Source organism: Anguilla rostrata, chromosome 8 (genome assembly GCF_018555375.3).
Source record: "Anguilla rostrata isolate EN2019 chromosome 8, ASM1855537v3, whole genome shotgun sequence".
NCBI classification, from domain to species: Eukaryota; Metazoa; Chordata; class Actinopteri; order Anguilliformes; family Anguillidae; genus Anguilla; species Anguilla rostrata.
The window spans coordinates 38,326,761-38,350,338 of NC_057940.1; the positions used below are offsets into that span (position 1 = coordinate 38,326,761).

General features: G+C 49.9%; 1 protein-coding gene across 3 annotated transcripts in view; it reads left to right on the plus strand.

The window, feature by feature from the left end:
- Window positions 1-23,578, plus strand: part of atxn1a (ataxin 1a) — a 91,562-nt gene that overhangs the window by 53,784 nt on the left and 14,200 nt on the right. For 2 of the 3 annotated variants that reach the window (XM_064348181.1, XM_064348179.1), the window contains one exon: window positions 5,732-5,913. The exons of the other annotated variant lie outside the window; for it this stretch is intronic. The gene's annotated coding sequence lies outside the window, so the exon portion shown is untranslated. The remainder of the gene's footprint in view (window positions 1-5,731; window positions 5,914-23,578) is intronic. 3 annotated transcript variants of the gene reach the window in all.

Here is a 23,578-nt window from a genome sequence, read left to right on the forward strand (position 1 = left end):
GTCCCGAGGTAGCGTATTGAATTGCAAAGCAGCAGAGGATCAGACTAACCGCCCGCCCCCTGCCCCCCAGCCCCCCAGCCCCCCAGCCCCACCTCACCCCCCACACAGAGGTGGCAGCTTTCGCAGGCAGGCAGCCCGCACGCTGCATCCGCACGGCGAGGAGCGTTCGCGGAAAGCTCCGGAACCGACTCGCTCCCCCCCTGCCTCTGTCTGTCAGTCTGCCGAGCGGGGGACGGAGGCGTGCCACGTCGCGCGGAGCGTTTCCAGGACGAGCAGGATGCGAATGTCGCTCGGTGTCGCACGTACGATCACGGAGAGGGATCCCAGGTTGGTTTTCTAAGATTTTAGTCGAGCGTCTGGGGAAAAAATGTGTCCTTCAGTCTACGCTGCTGGAAGTAGGTGAATCTCATTTGTCATCATTGACCACTTTGTGAATAACAAGGAAGGTCCTCAAGCACATATCTTAAAAACAACTATGAAAATATTTTTTGAAAACACAAAAAAAAATCTGTGCTGTGCAGCTTAATTTAACATGAATAAAAATTATTTGATTTAAAAATTGTATTAGACAATCAGTGTACTCTTAGTTTGCGTGCATCTTTCAGATTGTAACTGTGCTGCAGTAGTTGGGAAGTGCATGGTGATGGGTCCAGGGTGGAGACGCCGCTTTTCAAGGGGAGAGGGGAGGGGTAGAGGACAGGTGAGAATGTACAAACAAGATAATTTTGGAAACTTTTACCTTTGTGCTGTCCTTAATAGAAGGCCTTCCAGTCAGAGCTAGAAGGAGAGTGCTTCAGTGAGCATTGCGTGCCGATGGGCCTTCCTGTGAAGCTCTTCTGATAACTGAGCAAGCCCTGGAATCCCCGGGCAAACTCACCACGGTCTGAGCTACTCTGTACAGTAGGGGGCAGTGTCTGTTTCTGAACTGACCTGGAAACCCTTTGAGTGGAGGGAACTGTGCGAGTAAGGCCAGCCTTGTGCAGTTAAAGTCACGGCCGTTCAGGTAGTGTTCGGGCATTCGTTAGAGGAAACTGGGTGTCTTGTGAATGGTCACTGTGATTATGGAGTCTGTTTTGCATCCTTGAAGCCTGTTTTGCCTGGCATAAGGTAGGCCGCGCTGGGTTTGGTTATTACTGGGATAGGAAGTGTGGTGTCGTTTCTTCTCTCTGGACCGAGTGGTAAACTGATGCCTCAGTGCTGTGTCAGGGACGTTACTCTAAGAAACATTGTCTTCTGGGTGAGACGTGAAACCAAGGCCTTGACTCACTGTGGTCATTAAAGATCTCTCAACATTTATGGGGATGGTTCCCTGGCCAGGTTCCCAAACAGACTCAGATTCTCTGGTCATCATTCCTCTGTTTAATTGCCTTAATAAGGTCCTAGAGCTCTACCTTAACAGATGTTTGGTGATCATTCTGGTGCAAAATGGCTGCCAACTGAGATGATCTTCCCTTTTCACTACAAATTCTCTGTACTGTGAAAAGGTTGATATATATGCTATGTAGTGTGTAGTTATAATAATAATAATAATAAGAAGAAGAAGAAGAAGAAGAATTAGCTCCTTCACACCTTTGCCTGTCACACTGTGCTCATGTAGTCCTCTGTGGGTGCCAGGTTGGCCTGTGTCCTCCTGTCTTTGGGGCTGGGTCATGGTCAGGGTGTGAGAACTCAGGATCTGCCCCTACGCATGTTCTGGACTGTGATTGACGAGTGTACACAAAGCTCTGTGCAGTGCAGGTTCTTGGAGGTCAGGGTCTTTACCTGTATGTTCATGTTTAGATAAATATTGGTACAGCACTTCTGTTTATGAACTGCAGGGGAGCCCAGATCATGAATATAACTGTTCAGACTTCCTGTGGAAACTCCATGGCTGAGACATTGTAAGGTGTATGGCTAAGCTATGTGTTAACCTGTCTGGTTCTTGGAGTCTCCTCCATGAATTCACCAGCAGATTCCACTTGTTCCTCCATATGTTATATGACAGAATGTTCATATTATTCATTTATTTTTATTCAATCTTTATTTAACCAGGAAAAACTTCATTGAAGTTATGAAGTTCATATGAAGCTCATATGAACCTCATGTGAAGTTCAAGTCACAGTTTCAGTCATTTTTTGCAAGTGCTTTGTAATATCATCTCACATTTGCCCTTGTTTATCATCATACTGACCAAAGAAAGTATTCCCAGTATGTAGGTGTGTGGTATGACTCTATGAGGTATGCCATGATCTTGATAGTTGTAAAAAACGTGTGAGCTGTTGAAATGACAACATATTGTGTGAATACTGTGTCCTCAGGAGAACGGCTAGATGCAGTGGTGATGATTTAGCAGGTGGAACCCCGTGGACTTTCGTAACTGTGGTAAATACAGGAGGTTAGGTAGTAATACCCACAGCCTGTTCTCTGTTCCTGAATTAGAGAACAAAGATTTCTCAAATGACTCTGCTGTAAGTCCTTAGGTTTCTGATGGTAAGCCACCACCACTCCCCCCCGCTCCCACCACCCACCACCGTCCCGCCCCTCCCACCCCTCCCCAATCTGTTCAAACAAGTTCCAGTGAACTCAGTGCTCTTTGAATGCAGGTGTGGAGAGCGAGGCGTTCAGTCGGGTTCCCGGAGGAATCTGCACACGCTGAGGTTCTCCGAGCCCGCGTGATTGATTGATTTAGCGAGCCCCCCCCCCCGATCACCCGAGAGGCCGGCTCGGGTGGCTGGAGTGCGTGTCACCTGGTAGCTTTACACTTCTGTTTACATTCGCGCCGGCCCCGGATTCCTCCGCGCCCCCGGCTCGGAAAAAGCCGTAAACATATCGTCACCGGTATGGCCGTCTGTCGCCTGCGTTTCTCTCTCTCTCCCCCCCCCCCTTCCCTTCTAAGGCCTGCTGATGGATTTCTTTGCCAGTTGGTGCTTGGTAATCCCAGGACATGGTGTGAGTTCTTTCCCCGCCTGTCCTGGTCATATATGTAGACTCTCTACACCCCCCCCCCTGCCCCCCCCCACCACCAACTTTCCAGAGTGTTCTATGGATCGCGTGAAGAACTTTGAGGGCGCGTTTACTGTCGTGCGCATTCGACACCGCAATGGGGAAGCGCTAGTTCTCACTTTGGTGTGGAAATGTACCGACGGAGAAGCGCCAGGAGACAGGGCCGGCCGCCGGGCCTGGCGGGAGCGTGGGCCCTTCTCGGCTGCCGGGCGGCTGCGGGATCGAATCCGTTGTGGCGCGGCGCTGCGCAGAACTTGAGCTGCTTGGCGCACATGGTCCAAAACTGATAGGCAACCACAGCAACAGGCATACGATGTCAACTGGGCATTAAAAATGAGGGAATTGATTAAAAAATGTTACAAGTGGGAATGACAGGAGTCGTTTTTGAAACGCCGCCACCGTTGTTTACTTTGTGTTTTGAGAGCCTCGCGCTGGAGCGCGCTCATATGTTTTGCATTGAGGGCTCTGCTGGGGGCTGTCAGATCCGATCAGGATCTGCATCCCGGCCCCGATGCTTCCCTGGCCTTGGCCGTTCAGCGGACGGGTTCTCAGGCTGCGTAGCAGAAGCAGGGGCGGATAGCGCGGCTTTGTTGCAGGCTAAGTGGTGTGAATGAAACCAGCCCGTGCGAATCTGAATGGGCTGAATGGAAATGATGGTGGCCCTTTGTTCCTCCGGGCTGTTTAGTGGCTTTCCCCGGGTTAATTTTGTTAGGGACCTTTACATCTATTACTTCCGCCAAGCACTTTCCCCGGTATTACGGCTATTAAGACATTTCTAATGGATTCATTAGGGGCCCCCGGAGAAACGGTGAGCCGGGTTCTCAGAGCCGAGCCCAGCAGAGACTTTAACAGATGGAGAAGAAAAGGTTCAGTGTGAGGCTCTCCTTACTTACAGCGCCCTATTAAAACTGGGGCAGCGCCATACACTGTATTTAATGCAAGGCACAAGCCAATGAAAGGAGAACCTCTTGTCCCTGCCCCCCGCCCCCGCCCCCCCTTCCCGGACTACACACGAGGGAGACTAAAGAGGTGAAGGCTTCCGAGAACCAGGGTGAACGGAAATCTCGTTCTGGGTGTGCGCAGTCTGAGAGGCTGACCGCTGAAACTCTATGAGACTGCAAGGACAGTGTTTGGGCAGTGTTTAAATAAAGGTCTCACTGAGTGAGGGGAATCCCTGGGTTGAATGACAGTGCAGTTGGTACACGTGTCAAACGTGGGCTATTCCAGCGAGTTCATGTACGCCTGACTCACGACCCAGTTTAGTCAGTGGACGGTTGGTCTGTTGAATAGGACGATTCTCCAAGGGTAGTGTCTCAGTAAGAGTCACGAGATGGCGCAGACTGCACAAAGTATACGAATGTTTAAGCGCAGGACATAAGCCCAACCGCTTGTCCCTGCAGGCTTCCCGGGTTTTCCAGTGTTTCTCTGAAGTCACACGCTTTACTGAATCATACTTCCAGACATGCCAGCTGCAGTTTCCGCTCTCATTTTATGGCTCTGTGTAGAAACACAAGCCGTCTTCTCCGGCGTGAAGGCGCTGCCCGTTCTTTGCCAAAACCGCGGGACGAATACTGTATTTACTGTGTAGCAAGGCTCCACGCTAACATTTTTCTAAGGTGCACATATTCTTTAGCATAGTAGGAGCACATTAATGTATCCCAATTAGTAGATGTGCTACTAATTCTTTTTCCAGTTAGCTAACATCAATTTTCAGGAGCAAATACTCCTAAAATGGGCGACAGTGTAGTATAATGGCTAAGGAGTTAGTCTTGTAACCTAAAGGTCACAGGTTCGATTCCCCGGTAGGACACTGCCGTTGTACTCTTGAGCAAGGTACTTAACCTGCATTGCTCCAGTATATATCCAGCTGTATAATTGGATACAATGTAAGTCGCTCTGGATGAGAGCGCCTGCTAAATGCCTGTAATGTGATATGTAACACTGTAGCAGCGCTGCTTAGTAGAAAATGTTGGTCGTGCATGTTGTCAGTTTTCTGGTTTTTTAATTTGTTTCGATGCCTGTTGACATTTTTTGTCTCATGTAGGGTAGTGGATGTCTCTATCCCCCAGCGTGTGTGTGTGTGTGTGTGTGTGTGTGCGTGCGTGCGTGCGTGTGTGTGTGTGTTAGATACCTTCAGAGCAGGAAACGGAACACTCCCTTGTTTCTCTTTTAGCCAAGGTTTTGTGTGACTCTCAGCAGTGTTTTCTTACGGGAGTCAGGATGCATTCCAGATTGTTCCCTCTCAGTGCGCTCGCTCAAATCGGGGCTGCTGAGGGAAGTGCTTAGCGAGTGTGGAATGCAGCCTCGTGTTGCGCAACCTTGTCTGCGGCCGATGGGCGGGCCCATTCACACGCTTCCTGGGTCACCCGGAGGCCAGCGTCCTGGAGGGCCGCCCACACGACTGTATCCAAGTAGGAGATAATGCCCAATTAGCCACGCTCCCCATCGCCGCCGCTTCCCGTAATCAATCCCGCGGTGTCGGCCTATCAGCGATGCGTGTGAGCGCCGGGCCTCGTGTTTGTCTGTGCGAGCTAGCGAGCTCGCGCGCTTGCGTCAGCGTGCCCTCATGCGCGGCCGTGTGTGTGCGCTAGCGTGGCTGTGTGTTGCGTGCTTGTGTGTATAGGTTGTGTGTGCCTACGTGCGTGGCGCTAGCGTGTGCGCTAGCGTGTGCGAGCGAGCTTGTTGTTGTCGTCGCTGTACGTTGAGCTGGTTGCTAACGTGCGGCCGCTCCCTCTCTCTCTCTCTGCAGGCGGGGTTCGGGCCGTGGGACGCAAAGCGGCTCGCCGGGACTCTGATGGGCAGCGGCGCGCGCCGCGACTGAGGCGGAGACCCACGGAACGGAGAGGAGCGGAGCGGGGCGGCCGTCGTTCGACCGCGCGGACGCGAAGCGCGCCGCGGGGCTCCTGCATGGGACCGCATGCGCTGTCACTGGTGAGCGAGACGCGGCGGTCAGACACCCGCCCGTGAGTCCGTGTGCTTTTATCTGCATGTGCTGCCGTTAGCCCTCGGTCAGTGGTCCTCAGCACTGCTCCCGTTCTAACTGATCTATTGAATGTAGAACGATGCACAAGGCTAGCAGGCCCTGTGGCTCTCTGGGGTCATGGTCAAAGACCATGAGAACCATTGGAAAAGTCCAGAGAGGAGTTCAATAGAGATGAATTGTATTACTTTGGTTCATTTTACCTTATCTTTGAAAATATTGGTGGTAACCAATGGAGCTTGATTGATGAAGTACTTTTGGTATGTGCTTTGGGATTAGTAAATTTGGCAGTTTTCTCTGAATTTGTGATTGCTTGAATGTTAGCCTGTGAATACCGTACATGGTTTGCTCCAACTCTATCATTTGAAAGGGAAGTGAATTAGACTCAGATGGGACTGATTATGGCTTGTGGTTCTTGCTGGTCACTCTCTCAGAGCTGAGTGACGTGGAAAAGACGTGGGGGGGGGTGGAATGGGTCTGCCTAGTAACCAAATCGTTGTTTACCAAAACAGCGCGTGCTCCACGGTGCTCCCTTTCATTGGGCCCTGCTGTAGGAAAATGTGTCCGTGTGCGTTTCCTACTGGCTGGAGAGGCCGGAGGGAGAGCCCAGCGGACGTGGGGGGAAGAAGCGCCGACTCTCTCTCAGTGATTCACGCGTGTGGGGAAAATGCAGCGAGCCTCCAGTAATTAGCGCAGTTATTTCGCTTTATTTCCCCTTCGTTACACGTGGCATAAAGAGAAATGCTCAGTTTTTGTGTTTATGGGTGTGTGTGTGTGTGTCTCTGGAGTGTGTAGACTTGTCTATTTTCATAAGGGCGTGTGTGTGTGTGGGTTTGTCCGTGTGTGTGTGTGTCCGTGCCTGTGCGGGCCCGTATATGGCTAGCTTTTAAAAGAGATATTATGATTCAGAATGAATGGAAGCCAGGGGAGTGTGTGTGTGTGTGTGTGTGTCACTGTGAGAGGCTTGCAGTATCAATGCAACCCCAAGGGCGGTAGGCAGAGCAGATAAGAGGAGTCCTTGTAATCGTCCTGTGTTCAACAGGCCTCTATCAGTACGTACCAGTGCTTACTCGGTCCCAGTGACCCTGCTGACCCCGTCTGATAAGCATGCTGGGATAGTGGTGCTCACTAGCCCTGCCTGTGTGGAGGTGAACTCTCGCTGGCAGTGTGGGGGAGAGCAGTGCCTGTTATGATGTGGCTGTATTGAATAGGGAGAAGCTGGATCAGGAGGCAGTCTGTCTCAGCCCTGTTTGACTGGCAGTTAGATTGGGCTGTGCTGCTCTAAATTAGCTCTTAAAAAGTTAGCGACTTTGTTTGGCTGTCAAGCGCCTGGGTTGGCTTTGATTGATCTAACCGGCTTGGGTTGAAAGCGAACTCTCCAAATGAACGATGTGCACCCGGCTGTAACAAAAAAACGTATTTGAACACTCTTTCGTGTCCCTTGTTGATGTCTTCCCATTCATAATTTGCAGCGGTGAGCCGTGCAAGGGACTGACTCTTGATTGAGGGGGGTGGGTGGCTGCATGGTTATAACCCCCCCTGCTGTTCATATGTTGTACAGCAGTTCAGGATCCTGGCTGCCTGGCTGCACAGACATGCCTTATCTGGCCAGCAGATGGTGCTGTTCTTACATTCTTCAGGAATTTTAGGTTGATGGAATATACTGTAGAATAGTACCGTGCGTTTGCCGAACAAGTTGACAAGATCTTTAATATTGACGACATATAGGGCAGTTATCATTAAGTGTTCCTGTATGAAATAGATTTTAGAGTAGGATTTCTGGAAAACCTGAAGTTGAACCCTGTATAAAGTACTTAGATTCACAGTCCAAGAACATACCGATGCACAGGATCTTACTGGGGTAATTCCTTAAACCGGTGTGGCCTCACCCAAGTGAGATTTTTTACCCTGCGACTCTTGGCAGGGTAGTGTCCTGACCCAACACATATTAATGAATGAAAACATTTTAATTAAAAGTGATTGGAACAATTTCATTCATTTGTTTCTTTATTGAATCAGTAGTAAGAAAAGAATGTAGATCGACTGGTGTATGCACATTGCCGTAATGTTCAAAGCTGGCCTCTTTCTGAGAAGAGTGCCTGTGATTAAATTCACAGGCCTCAGTGTTTGCTGTGACAGTGTGATCCACACTCAACAGACACCCACCACCACCCCCCCTACCCCTTCCCCACCCCCTGTGGGAACAGCCCAGCTGCTCTCCTATTGGCTGCGGGCTGGGGATGAGGACAGGTCATTGGCAGGCTGATGCTGGCAGGCTCGGCCTCACACAGAGCTCCCTTGTGCGCGTTCAGCTTGTCAGTCCACAAAAAAACTAACAAACACACACACAGGCACATGCGTGCACATGCGCGCACTCTCACACACATGCACAGACACACACAATCGCCCTAGATCCTGGCACACACAAACACACACACACACGCTCTCTCGCACACCATATGTCACAGTGCAAAGCAGGGCCTTGCATCCGGAGCTCCTGGCCGCACTCTAAATCACATCACTGCCTTGCTCTGTGCTCTCCTCATGGCTGTGTGTTATGTGTTGCTGATACACGCTAGGCTACTCTTCAGAGTACTTCATATTAGTCTAAGTTTCAGGCTTAGCGCTGGCACATTACACAATGAAACACCGAACGGAAACGGCAACAGACTTCATCAGCTTTCAAACCTTTTTTTTCCCCCCTTTGTTTTCCAATGTCTGCATAAAGGTGCGGAGACATTCCAGTGCTACAGCGCTGAGAGTCACAGAGATAGGCACCATGGGAAATTTACTTAAGGATTACATCCAGTTTCAGTGTATATTTACCTCGTCATTTATTCCACGATGTCACAGTAGGAGCTCATATTAGTGGCAGCTTGTGAACAAATGAATAAGAAAGTTGAGAAAAATGGTCAGTTTAAAGGAAAAATTTAGCCTCTATACTGCATCTGTTGTGAATGGGCCAATGCAGACTTGATGGAGGACATAACTCTCTTGCACGATGAGTGGTGGGTCTGAGTCCGGTCCAGCTCTTGTATCCTTGACCTGGGTCTGCTGCCTTCAGATTGTATTTATGCCGACCAGATGGTCAGCTCTTACTTCCCCACGTCTTTAGCCGGCACGGCTTGAGATCTTCAGCCTTATCGAGAAATACTGCCTTCACCGTACAGCCAGTTTACCGGCACTTTGAGTTCAGTCCAGCGCCGTTTTACCACGTTCCCTCTTTCGTTTCGGAAAACAAGGTGCCTCTGTATCGACCGTGCGGCTCGAAAGCGGATGAGTCTGAATGCTTTCTGATGGGGATCGTTAGGTTCTGTTTAACAGCTTCCCCCGGGGAGGCCGTTCTCTGCCGTGTTTGGTCTAAGGGCCCGATAGAGGAGGTGAATCACCGCTCTGCTCCGCGCCAGAGACTCCCGGCAGCGGATGGGAGACGTGGCCAGAACGATCCGAGACGTCGAACTTCCCCTGACCTTTGCCAAAAACGGAGGCGGCCATCGAGGGCGCGAGCCTCCCGTCCGTGGGACCCGGTCAGCCGGATAGTTGGCCTCCCTCCTTCCCCAGCCTCCCCCCCCCCCCCCCCCCACAAGCCCCCCCTCCCGGCAGCTTGGGGGCGAAGTACGCGGGTATAGCTTCGCTATTCTTGGCAGCGCGGGGGGAAGTCTTGGCTCGCCGGCACATGGGAAAAAATGCTTCTGTCGCTGAGGTCCAGGGGTCTCCTCCAAGGCCTCCGCCACGGGCCAGTTAAAGCAGTCCTCGCTGTTACCGGGGGAATCTAATACGCTCGCCGTTGGCATGGGATTGGCCCCTTTCTAACGGAAGGTCCTTGTCACTGTAGGATGTTTTCATACACGCAGAACACACACACATTTTTTTTGCATAGTAATTTTTGGAATAATAACTTCTGACTGTGCTCCAAAGACTTGTGTCGATGCAATTTTCGGAACGTCATTCATATTCAGATGCAGAAATGCCAATTCGGCTGGGTGTCTTTTTGAAACAGGAAGAACAAAACACGGAATTAAATGAGAAAAGATCAGGTGAAGCTTGTCCTTCGCGCATTACATGAAGAGCTCAAACTTTGTGAATAAATAAAATTGAATAGTAGCCCAGTTACGGAAATGGCTTTCTGCCGTTCGTCTGTAATACTGTCCCTCAATCACTTCACTGTTGTAGTTAGCTAACCAATTTGATTAGCCTTGTCAAATTTTTACTAGTTTCTTTTCTGCGGCAAGTGAAACATGCTAAGCTTCATATTCACCGCTGCACACTGTACCTCAGACTCTCGCAATCTAATAAAAAATATCACATCATCTTCTGTCAGCTGATATCTGTTTTCTTTTTATGTATTTTTTTTTTATTGAGTAACCACTTGAAGTCACCCTGGACTCAGGCTGGAAACTTTTATTCTGGACGCATTAGCTGTAATCCACAGATAATTATTGTACACACTAGCTCAGAATCCCTTGCTGCAATCATATTTTGTTGCTTACTTCATATTCAAAATCCATCCTTAACTGGGCTGTAGGTTTGCTTTGGCCTTTTTTCCTTCGTGTGTGGGCGTGTGCTTCATATGCTGAAGCAGTGTGCCATTTGAAAAGGGTGCGGATATAAATGCTGTTAATGGTCCTTTGTGGCTGCAGCTGGAGGAAGCTGAAGTCAGCGGCTCCCTCAGCACTGAACTGCAGTAACGGCGTTCCGCCAAAAGGTGGCGCTGGAGGCCACTGGAGATGTGGAGCTCCTCGCACGCGGTGCCCGACGTTTATTCTGGCGGAGCTAGCACAGAATAAAATGTGTCAAAACTTGAGTCAGACTTGGAGATGTTCCTTTCCGTCAGTTTCCGGCTTTGTTTTAGGGACCGTGGAGCAGGTGTTAGCAACAGATTGATTTTTTTAAAGGGATACACAGATGGCGAAGACAAAAGAGTTCCCTCAGATCTGTACGTACATTGACTCTGCGAGCACGCGGTAGGGACGGCCAGGCCGTGAGTTTGCAGCCAAGCGGCTGTATCACTCTCTCAGGGTGTCATTTCAATGAACATTTCTCAAAGCATATTGCGGTTGTGAAGAGCAGCATTTATAAGGCTAAGCTCGGGTGGCATTGAAAGGGGTCCCAAGAGAGGGCTTTCTGCTGTGTGTGAAACTTGCGTCCTGTGGCCAAAAATCAAATCCTCTAAACTATTTTACTATTTACTGTAGTCATTTTTTCAAGTTAAGGTAGCTTGACATTGACTAGACAGAATTTATTTTAAGCAGGGCCCTTGTTTCTGGAATGCATCCCCAGAAAAATGCCTGTATGTTGAGTTTTTAAAAAAAGTATTTAAAGTGAATATTAATGAATTTTGTGTTCCTGTGTTTGAACTGTACTGTACAAACCTTGAGAATGCTCCCGAGTCCACCCCCCCCCCCCAGCAACATCAGTCTCATTCCTGTGGTATCTCTCTGTCTTCTTTGCTTATTTTGGTATTCTGTTTGTGTTCTGATACGTGAATCGTGCATCATGAACCCTTAATAGAAGTACTTTATAAATAAACAGTTTAGTTATTATGATAATCCTAATTTTACTTTTTGCTATCTTCTTCCTTGTTTACAATTTCCAACCCCAATTTGGAATGGGCAATTTTCTGCAAGCAGATCCACGTTCATACTGCGGACCCCGCTGCCGATTTGGGCAAGTGTAGGCAACCTTGGAAACAAGTGATGTCACCAGCTGTTTCTTTTCACCCCGCGGACTACAGCTAAGCTGCCAGCCACAATCAGCACTGCCGGTCCAGATTCGATCCCAGACTTTGAGGCTCATCCATGCACCAGTGCATGGTGCCTTAACCAAATGAGCCACCCAGCAGCCCCTTTGTATTCCTAATAATATTTATATCCTTGCCAGTAAGTGCATGACTTTCCAAATATCCCCTCTGGGGTTACACAAGACATAGATTTGTGCTAATATGATTTTTGTTTCTCTCTTTCTCTCTCTGTGCGATTCTGAGATTGATCCTCTCTCCTTTTTCCTGTGTGGAGCTTGGTGGAGTGACTGTCGTCTGTGTGCTTTGAGAAGGACACTGCTTTCCTCTTAACGTCAGTCTTTCTGTTCAGTCCCTGGCGTCCTTCGTACGGCAGACCCGCAGTAATGCACGAGTGGGATCAAAGATCGAACGCTCAGTCTTTTCTGCGTAACCGGATGCCGCGATAATGACACAAGCTTGCCGATTCGCCCTCTGCCGCACACCTAGCATTCCGAGCAAGCTTACACGTTTCCTTACATCGCATTTTTCACTCTTAAATTCCTGTCATGGTATTGAGTCCTTTCAGATATTGAATCCTTTCAGAAAGCAGTTTGAAGGACGGAGCGAGGAGGTTCATTATAAAACATCTACAGATAAAAGGCTAGCAAGGTTAATTAACGCAAAATGAACTTCTGGCTGACCTTGTCCCTTTACGTGTTCTGCTAAAGATCTGCCAATAGAAGAAAATGGAAGCCCACAGGGTGGTGCATAATAGTATTCCCTGCTTCATTGCTCAATGGCGCCTCCTCTGGTTGAGTAGGTGCCAACCGTCTGTCTGTGCCTTTAGTGGATTGAATAGAGAATGAACTGAATGAGCTGGCTACAGTACATCTGTTCTGAGAGGCCCAGTGTGCTCATGTGCACCCTCTCTTATTGGCAGATGACTTATAATGATGGGGTGAGCCTACAATTATAATTAGGCATTCGAAAAACTGTGGGGGAAAGAATTAAAGGGGTGAAAGCTTAACGAGAGCTCTTTAGGAATTCAGAGCTAAACCCCTGTTGTTCTTTTATAGCAGACGTCATCTCTCGATTCACTCTGACTGTCAGTGACAGACAACAATGCTTTCGCCGGGCTGCTCGTGAAAGCACCATAACTGAGAGTTGTTGAGGATTAATGCACTGTCTCGAGATATTTGTTTATATCTTCTCACGTCTGATGTATTTATCAGGGACAGTATAGTTGTGTGACAAACGGAGCATCGAAATAAAAACTGCCACTGGCTGTTTTGCAGCATTTGCAATGCTCGCCAAGGTAATCTGCAGCGAAGGACTTCAAAGGGGTGTGCTTGCGTGGCCCTAACCTGTCCTGACAGCAGCCGTGTCGTGGCGTTAAGGACAGGGCTTTCGGCTCAGTTGCGGGCTTCATTAGAGGCAGCGGGAGCTGCTAGCGTTCTCATTTGTGATCGTGGACGGCCTGCTGTAACCCGTACAGACGCACAGTACTGTCAGACACGGGCCCCGGCAATGCCTGGCTGTCCAAAGCCCCCACTAAGATAGTGAGTGCACACCGAGATGCAGAGCAAACTGGGAAAACTAAGCCATGCTTACAATCCCTGGGAAACAGTTGTGACATGGAGGACAGCAACCAGAAGGTCATAGGCTTGAATCCTAGATGGTGCACTGCCATTATGGCCTTGATCCAGGCACTTACTTGGCCCTGTTGCCTCAAGCTGTGTGAACAGATTATATAAATGGAAACGTGGAAATCCATCTGATGGGTGAGTTGCCATGGATACTGGTGTTGCTAAGCAAAACTGTGTAATCTACTTTGTCTTGAGGAATATCATCACAGGAAAATGTGATGCAGGGCATTTCATGGCTAGAGGAAGGATAGGTATGCGAATTAGCTCGGAAAATGAAACATCACGGCAGAACTTGTGAATGGAGAATTTAACCTGATAAGAAAAAACAGTGTGTGCAGAAATGGACGGAATCGGTTTGAATACCGTTTAAGGGACGCTGAAAGCAAAGCGCTGACTGGCATGAAAGGCTCACGGCGCCCGTGTTCTGATTGGCCGGCTCGCGGGTTCACGGGCCTCGTTCGTTTGGCCCCGGCGCTGAATTCCCCGCCGGTCAATGGCCTCTTTCACCGGCGGCGCAGCGGACGCACACAACAGCGCACATCTCCTCGGGGTTTCTCTTAACGAGGGCCGAGAAGCCGCCGAGTGGCCCGGTTGCCATGGCAGCTGCCGCCCTTCAACTTTCAAGGACGCGCGGTTCCTCCGGAGCGCTTCTGAGACTCGACGAGACCTCAGTTCCCCTCAGAGATGTAGCGGAGATGATTCTCAGCTGACCTCTCTTTTGCAGGACTACTGAACTCTCTTTTTCAGCCACCGTCTTCTTACCTTTAAATTCCGCTGATAATTCTACCTGCTGAAGGCTACGGACACGGGCGTCTTGCAGGATCGAATCAACATCTCAAATGGCCGCGGTGGAAAGGATGAAGGTGAGGGATAAGCAACGTGTGTTCTGCAAATGATGAGTTTGATGATTCTTTTTGGTTTTTGCCTTTCTAGCAATGCTGAATTTGGCATTGACGAGCCATTAGGTCATAAGGAAGCAGCTTTGCCATTAAAACTGGTGTCAAGTTACCCAGGGTGGTTGCCTCCTACCAGTGAACTTTGACATTTCAGCTCTTTTGGTCAACTGGCAGGTCAAAGGTCAAGGAATGTGACGGTGAAAATGGGATTTTACTTAAGGCACATTAGTGTCTGCTGCCTCTCAACTGAACTCTGAATGCATTTGTTGGTAAAAACAAAAGTTATCAGTAAAAAGAAAATGGAGACTTGTGCTAAACATGGACTAAAAATGAGGAGTACCTAGGGAGTGACCAGAAATAAGATATGTTAAGGTTTCGGCATTGAAAAGGCCTCCATCACTGACATAAATACATTTTCCTTAAGTGCCAATAGGAGAAAGCCAAGTTGTTTGCTGCGAAATTAATATTGTGCCAACTTTTCTTCTCTTTTCTTTTACTTTGTTTAATAAATTTAGCATTTTATGTTTGCTAATGCAAAAAGGTTAATGTAGAGGAGACACTCCATGTCTCTTGATACTTGACTACTGAATAAGATGGACATATTTTTCCACACATTTGTTTCCATGAATATTGTGTCCTGTTCAGGTGCAGTGATTGGCAGGTAGACAGATGTGCCGGTCGATCGCTGCACCCACGGTCGGGGCCCATTGGTGTGCATGTGGGTCCTTGTATAGTGTGTGGCCTATATAGTACACGTGACCTTACATAGTACACTTCTCAAAGGTAATTCACAGCTGTTAAATTAATCAAAACACTAGTCACATTCTTTGTGTTAGATACATTGTGCTACAGCTGAAAAGTACGTTAGACTGAAAGTAAATAAATGGCAGATAATGAAAAGATACATTTTCTTAAAGTGGGTCATGAGCTTGGGCTGCTCAGGAGCTGGTACACACCAAAACTCAGGAACAGCATTTTGTTGGCCCTCTTAAGCATTAAACAACCCACGAAGACCATCTTACATTACCTGGTCTTCACAAAAGAAAAAAGGTCTTTGCAGACCCTTTTCCTTTGAACTGGCAATTTTCCACCTCAGTCCTTCGCCCTAGTTTTTGTCGAAACAAAGCACCCGAACGAAGGAACTGAACAAGACCCGAACAAATCCGTTCGCCGCTTCTCCCGCAAATAAAAAAGAAAAGCAGAATGGAGGAGGAGGAGAGAAAGCGCTGTTGAATAACCGGGCCATGTTCCGAGGCTGTGACCGGCGCGGGGCGGTGGAGTGGAGCGCCGTCTGACGGGCCCATTGTGCGCCCGCCGCGGAAACGGGCTGTTCACGGGCGAGGCCTCTCGGCACGCATTCGCCGTCCCTCTCCGGCGGGACAATGCGGGGGGAGCCTGCGCCCGCCGAGCACTTGACCTCCCCTTTTCTGCGGTAACAAAGGCCCCCACCCACGCACCCCCCCCACCCCCCCCGGAACGGCTTCAATTGGGGAGCGGCGCTGAAAAGGCGCCACGCCGACCGGCCCTGATTCGCGCTGCCCGCCGCGTAGCGGGAGGCCCCGTCGGCCTTTTGTTGGCGGTGTATTGCATTTTCAGGTGCCCCCACCGCTCCCCCACCGCTGCTGCCCCGCCGCCGGCAGCGGCCCCGCTGCTTTCTCATTTCCTCTCGGCCGTTCCCTGAATTGGACGCCGGCACTGACCTCGTTTCTCAGGCTACCGTGTCCTCCCCGCACCTCTTTCCCGCTGACCTCCCCTGCAGGGCTGGCTGCCGCAGGCAACGCAGGCCAGTCTGGGATTTGATGCCTATTTGTAGGGCACATGTGGTGAATCAGTGCATTTGCAGGGTTAGCCATAAAGACACACTAACATACCATGTTTTAGAAGCTGTATGTAGAAGGAGGAAGCTCAATGCTGGAAAGGAGTTCTGTGTCACGCACACCGCAATAGGACGTACGCTAGTGTTATGAGCTACACGGAAATAGAGAATTCGGGTCTCTATTTCCGGGTCCGGCTCGGCTGCCGGTTAGCCTGCTGTTGGTGTTGGCTGGGTGAAGCTGCTAGCTTGTTTGCGCTGGTAATCAGCCCCACGGGTGCGCAGCCACCTTGCCAAACAGCAGGAGGTGGACCGCACGGGTACGGCCGAGGCGAGAACAGGAAAGGGGGCAACGAGAGTGAGAACACTGAAAGAGGCGGCTGTCACAACAGATAGGCTGTCAGGGTCTGCATATGTTCCCCCGGTAACTGCTGTCAGCGCACATCACCACACATGAACATTACAATCTCCGAAATGGAAAAACCCCTCCGCCTGGATTTTATGTGTTAATTAAAAGCGACGCTGTTGGAATCGTTGCACGGTTTTTTTTCCAAATGAGATCCGAATGAGAGCCAGGAGCCTTACGCCCTCCTCCAGGGCCTCCTCTCTCAGAGCGCGCGTGGGCTGGGTCCTCCAGCGGAGGCTCTCTCGCGGCGCTCTGTCTCTGGGACGCCGCGGCGACTGCTTGGTCGCTCTCCAGCCGCGGCGGCGGGAAGAGCGGCGGCCCGTCCTGCCGCCCGCGCCGCAGGCCGCTCCACAGCGCGAGCGGCGAACGCTGCCGGCTCGGCCGCTAGTGAACGGCTTTTCTGTACATCGTTTTCTAAGGTTCAGCAGTTAGCCTGATCGCAACAGTGACTGACGCTAACCGCTCCTGCCATTAGCGCTGATAGTGTGCAGTATGTTGTGGCCGGCCTTGCTGCAGTTACGTGAAAATGTTAAGTGGAGCGTGTGTTCAATTTACTGGGTTCTGATCTTGTTTCAGCGCCTGTTGACATTTTCAGTGAAGGATATAGTGTGTCTCTGTCCCCTGTCTCTGCGCATGCATATGCATACATGTGCGTGCGTTCGTATGGGTGTGTGTGTGTGTGTGTGTGCGTTCATGCATATGTGTGCATGTGTGTGTGTGTCTGTTACGTGTGTAGGTGTGTGTGCTTGAGCTTGTGTGTGTGTAGATTTATGTGTGTGTGTGTGTGTGTGTATGTTATGTGTGGTGCATGTGTGGTGTCTGTTACGTGTGTATGTTGTGTGCCTGAGCTGTGGTGTGTACGATGTTATGTGTGTGTGGTTGTGTGTGTGTGTGTATGTTATGTGTGTGTGTGTGTGTGTGGTGTGCTCAGCTTGTGTGTGTGACTGTTTATGTGTGTGTGTGTTTGTGTGTGTGTGTGTGTCTATGTTATGTATGTGTGTGTGTGCGTGAGTGTGTGTGCCTCAGCTTGTGTGTGTGTACTGTATGTTATGTGTGTGTGTGTGTGCGTATGTTATGTGTGTGTGTGCGTGTGTGTGTGTGTGTGTGTGCCTGAGCTTGTGTGTGTGTACTGTATGTTATGTGTGTGTGTGTTTGTGTGTGTGTGTGTATGTTATGTGTGTGTGTGCGTGTGTGCCTCAGCTTGTGTGTGTGTACTGTATGTTATGTGTGTGTGTTTGTGTGTATGTGTGTATGTTATGTGTGTGTGTGTGCGCGTGTGTGTGTGTATGTTATGTGTGTGTGTGTGTGTGTGTGTGTGTGTGTGTGCCTCAGCTTGTGTGTGTACTGTATGTTACGTGTGTGTGTGTTTGTGTGTGTGCTTGCGTGGGTCGATAGCACTCTTTCCACACCTGCTGTGGGTAGACCTGTAACCGCTGAATGTCTGGAGGAAAGCGATCTGGCCAAGCGTAGGGCTGCGGCTGCATTCCTGGCCCTTTACCCTACAGCACTGATCTCTGATCAGCGCTCCGCAAGCATGCAGGCCAGTGGCTGTTCCCTACTGCCTCTCTCTCTCTGGTCTGGGATCAGTGCTACACAGGGGATTCATGTGGAAAAGAGCACCGTGCTGAATGAGCTCTCTGTCCACTGAGAGGGACAGCGTTGCTTTTGTGAGGCAGTGGGAGGGCTGGCGAGATGTAGTTTAATGCAAGGGGATTGCTCTGTGTGTGTGCATGTGTGTGCGTGTCGTGTGTGTGTGTGTGTGTGTGTGTGCGTGTGTGTGTGGCGCTCTCTCCTCTGCAAATCAATCTCTGTGAAAGCCAATGTCATGTTCGACACCCTCAGCAAGCAGCCGCCGTGGCTAAGACACAGTCTTCATTGTCTCTGGCCCTGGGGAGAGCCGCCTGCTTGCGTGTGTGTAGGAGGCGAGGCATCGATTTGTCCGGGGGTTAAAAAAAATGACATTTTCACCAGCCTTTCAGATGAAACCTTTAGGCTTTTTTTTCTTCTTGCACTTTTCTTTTTAACCGGCAAGTTAATGGCAAAGGCCCCTTTTTTTCGGGAGCCGATACTCTTTCTCCTTTTTTCCTCAGGGGTCTTGCGATCGTAAGTCGTGTCGTTCGGGGGGGGGCCTCCGGGGTGTCCCCCCCCCCCTCCCGCCTGAACCCTCGCTCCTGTCGGCGCGTCGCGCTCAAAGCGAATCCCGGCCGCGCCTTTGTCGGGCGCTCGGGTGACGCGCGGCGGACCGCGGAGTCGTCGCCCTGGCGGAGAGCGTTTCAGCCGGTATCGACTGCCTTCAGCCTTTAAAGGAGAGGAGCCTGCCGGCGCAGGTCTCCAGGGAAACTGCACGCTAGGCCGCGCTCTCTCCGGGCTAAAGAACGGCGTTGCTGTGGTGAGACGGGGTCTGAATATTCGAATGGCGGAAGCTAATGGCCGGGGGATACAGAGGCGCTCAACAGACAGTTGAAAAATAAGCCACCTAACAACACTCAGGTGGACCTTTTTTTGGCCCGTTTTTTTAACAGGCAAAAGGGAACTGACTGCTAACTGCTGGCTGATTGAAACGTGACCTTAGTTGCGGTCAGCGTACGTGCCGTAGACCACGAATGCGTGATGTGTCATCAGCCCCTGATTCCATTTGTATGCGTGCACGTCTCCTGAATAAACCGTCTGAAGAGACGTGTGTGGCTCTGCAGGGTCCACTGCTATACGTGCAGAATCCCGGTCTGCTCTGCATTAATATGCTTCCTTATTAATCGTGTGTTGGGATCGCATTCCCAGGGTGTGATTCCTGTCCCTCCGGGCTGTTTCTATCCCTTCTAGCTTTTCACTCAGCTGAAGGGGGTTTGGATTTGATTTGGGTCAAATCCCTGCTTAAATTCTACCAGCAGTGCAAAAAGTTTTTATAAGTATTTTTGTCTTATATTTTGATTTAAAGTCTTATTTCAATTACTTAATAACACAATAAGACAATATTAAGACAAAATATTGCCAGTGAGGCAAGACAGTTTGACCAATTTCAAGATTTGCCAATGGGGTAAGAATATTTCACTTGTCAAGCACTAACTGTAGTTAAATCATAATCTTGATAGGATTTTAAGTTATATTTGCAAGGACCTGGAAACACTCTGTGCAGAAACCAGAACTTTTTTTGCAGCCGCATGCAGCTTTTGCGCTGTGCTGAGCGGGAGGGCTGCAGCAACGGCTCGAGCTCCCGCCCAAATTGTTTCAGTCGGCCACGTCGCCGTGAGAGTTATGTTGGCTTTACGACACACCCTTAAAACGACCCGCAGTCTCGTTGGCCGATGTGCCGCGCTCGCTCTGCGCTCGTGGCGTTAGCGGGAGCCGCGCTTAGCGCGCCGCGTCTGTGGGCCGCGTCTGTGGTACAAGCGGCCGGGGTCCGTCCTCCTGTCTCCTCGCGGTCGATCGATGGCGGACGCCGTGCGTGTGCGCGTGGAGGCCGTCGGCGCGTAATGTACGGCGCGGGAGCGTCGTCATGTGACCGGCCTTTTCAAAGGTACGCCGCCCGGTGACCGCACCGCTTTCCACACCAGTGGGGGATGTTCGGCGGCGCAGCTGCGGTGTTCAGTTACAGTTCCTCCACATCCGCTCCTCTGCTGCCGTGCAGACTCTCCCCTTCTGCGTGATGCCCCCGCTCGCCTCGTGCCCCAGCCGGGGGCGGGGATATACGCTTTACCTCACGAATCGACACGCCCACGTCAGGATCCCGTGAGGTAAGAGCAGATCCACCACAACAGTCGCAAGTGGCGTAAGTGGACTGCTGTGGGTGAACTTTGGTTCAGGAGCTGTGTGATTTCAGGGAAGAGTCACCAGTGGGGGTCGCTGTTGGGCTCGGAGATCTGCATCCTGCGAGCATAGGTTTCTCTCTGCCTGAGGTCTTGATAACATCATTGTCCACAAGAAATTTCCACATGATGTGTATGTGTTTCTACTTTGTTTGACTTCTAGTCTTTTGAATTGAATTTTATGGACAGTTTCTCGTACATGATCTCACCGCATCTTTACAGCCAAGCATCGATTTATTTATTTATTTATTTAATTTGGGTTGGTGCAGGACCCTGTCCTCATGGTTTGTGTTCGTTTAGCATCCTCCTTGATGCATTATGAATGAACGGGCGGCTTCTGGATGCAGAATGCAGGGGAGGTTGTGTGGCAGCATTTTTGATGTGGGCCCCTGAATCTGGACAGATGGTCCTTGGAGGCAGATACCCTTGTGCAGCTGGTCTCTCTATTCTTTTCCATCTGTCTCTGTGCTGGTAATGAGCTTAGGAGTGGGTACTGGAGCCTCAGGCTCCTTGTAATAGAATCCCACCAAAGGTCAAACTTTGCAGTAAAGCTGAAGAAGAGATTCCGTCTGTGTGGGTGTGTGTGTGTGTGTGTGTTATGTGTGTGGTGAGTGTGGAGAGGTGAATCAAGGACATTTTTTGGCCGGGTTTCTCTCTCTCTCTCTTTTTCTCTGTCTCTTTTTCTCTCTGTCTCCATAGCACTCTCTCCCTCTCCCTGCTTGTTTCACATGACTGTATCCTGTAGTACAAACATCTCTCTCTCTCTCACTTTCTCTCTTTCTCTTTCTCTCTCTTTCTCTCTCTCTCTCTCTCTCTCTCTGTCTCCACAGCTCTCTCTCCCTCCCTGTTTGTTCCACATGACTGCGTATCCCGTAGTACAAACAAGCGCGAACCGTAATGAAACAATAAAGTCATCCTCAAGACGCGGAAAACAAAGCGTGACTAATTGATCACCATAGCAGCGGCAAAAGCTCTCCCATAACATGCACGCGTGTGCTATTTGCGTACGCCTCCTTATAAAAATACACAAAATAAGGCAAGCGAGCGTACACGGATTAATTTAACCGGGGAACGGAGAATGTTTCTCACTCTGAGCAAGATAAGACGTCGCGGTTCTCAGATTCGCCAAACTGGCGGGGGGGGGTCTATGTGTCGGGTTTTTTCCGGATAGCGGCACACGCGGCAGAAACGCATCCCGGCTGCAAGCCGTCTGCTGTGCTGGCAGGCTGTGCCGCGAGGTCTGCCAGCGCGAGGTCCGCGGGTTCAAATCCGAGCCGGGGCCGTACCTGGACTCATGCGAGGGGACGCGGGGGGAAGGCCGCGCCCCTCGGCGGGACCCGAGTTTGCGGCCCGCCCCGGTCGTAGCCTGGGACGGGGACTCCCGGTGGTTTCCGCTGAGCGTTTTGGCTCCGCCCTGAGCGCGGCGTTTATCGCGTGAGGTCACGGAGGCCGTTAACACCCCACCGCCCTCGTCGTCCGTGCGGCTGACCGGCGGGTTCCGCTTGCGCCCTGAATATGTTAGCATTTATTTAAAAAAAAGAGAAATGAAAAAAAAAAATAGGAGAAAACTAGGTCAGATAAACATACTGGGGCATATAATGAATCTCTCTGTTCCTGACTAATGCAGCCTGCACTGCCCTCTAGGGGTGGACATGGTGAGTTGCAGCAGAGCTGGTTCGGTGTTGTGTTCAAGTTGTGGTGTCAGGTCCACTACTGTCTGTGGCTGTGGTTCCTCTGGGGATGTTACACTGTCTCATTCACTCTTCTCTCACGACCCAAAGCCACTGGACATCTATAGTATCTCAGCACAGTGGAGATCCGTAGATTATCCCCTTTACAATGCTCTGTCCTAATAATAGAAATCTAATACTCATTATACTAATTCCTATAGCAGTACTACTGCTGCTGCTGCTACTACTACTACTATTCCTAATAATGATGATGATGATGATGATAATAATACTTTTTATTATAGTAATAATAGTAATAATAATAATAATATCATCATCATCATCATCATCATCATTGTTATTCCTGCGGTCGTAGTTCCATAATGCATAGTAATATATGTTTTTTATTTATCATTTATCACCCTCACAACTGCAGAAGCTTATCTTCATTGTACAGGCAAGGAGGCTTAACTTGCTGCCGTTTACTTGTGATCTTATGTAGCGATATCTGTATATTTGCCCCGGAATTTGCAGATAAAGGTAGCCTCAGCTGTGATTCAAACTTTCCGTCTGATGACAGACCCGGCTCCCTGATGGAAATAAGGGAGCTCAAGGAGAGAGAGGGACGTTTGTGGACGTCCTCTTTACCCCTGTTGTATTTGTTGTGTTGTCTGTGTTGCATCAGATAGGGTGTGACTCAACATCGTCAGCATGCGAACCTTGGTCTACGGGGGGAAAAAAATCTGTTTGCGTAAGTCAGAGAGGGTAATGAAAAGTGTGTCTAATTTGTGCTGTCTGTTTGCGTTTGTGTGTATGTATATATTTGTTTTATCTTTGGGCGTGGGTGTGTGGGCGTGTGTGAGTAAATTTATGCTGTCTATGAGCATGTTTTGGGTGTGGGTGTGTGTGAGTAAATTTATTCTGTCTACGCGCGTGTTTTGGGTGTGGGTTTGTGTGTGTGTGTGTGTATGTGTGTGTGAGTAAATTTATTCTGTTTACGTGCGTGTTTTGGGTGTGGGTGTGTGTGTGTGTGGAGTAAATTTGTTCTGTCTATGTGCGCGTGTGTGTGAGTAAATGTATTCTGTCTACACACGTGTTTTGGGTGTGGGTGTGTGTGTGTGTGGAGTAAATTTGTTCTGTCTATGTGCGCGTGTGTGTGAGTAAATGTATTCTGTCTACACACGTGTTTTGGGTGTGTGTGTGTGTGTGTGTGTGCGTGTGTGTGCGTGTTACGTGTCTACATGCCGTGCATTCCTTGTGGCAGTAAGGCTGTGCTCCCGGTGTGAGCCCATGCGGCAGACTGATCTCAGAACTGTCAGAGATGAGTTATGTGAAGGCTTCCAGCTGGACGCTGTGCTCCAGGGGCTGCGCTCAGGTCAGTGGAGGCTGTGGAGAGGCCTGTGTGTCGCTGGCCCTGGTACAGTGGAGGGTTACTTTAGACCAGGGTCCTCTGTCAGAGGCTGCAGTTCTCATTTCCACACTGAGAAGTAGAAACAAAGTAAACAGGAGATTGGAGTTTTTTTTGTTGCTTCTGTGAGGATTATGAGAATGTGTGTGTGTACCGTATGCACGTGCAAAGTCACGTGTGTGTGTGAGCACATGCGTGCGTCTGTGTGTGTGTGCGTAAACGCGAGTGTGTGTGTGTGTGCGTAAACGCGAGTGT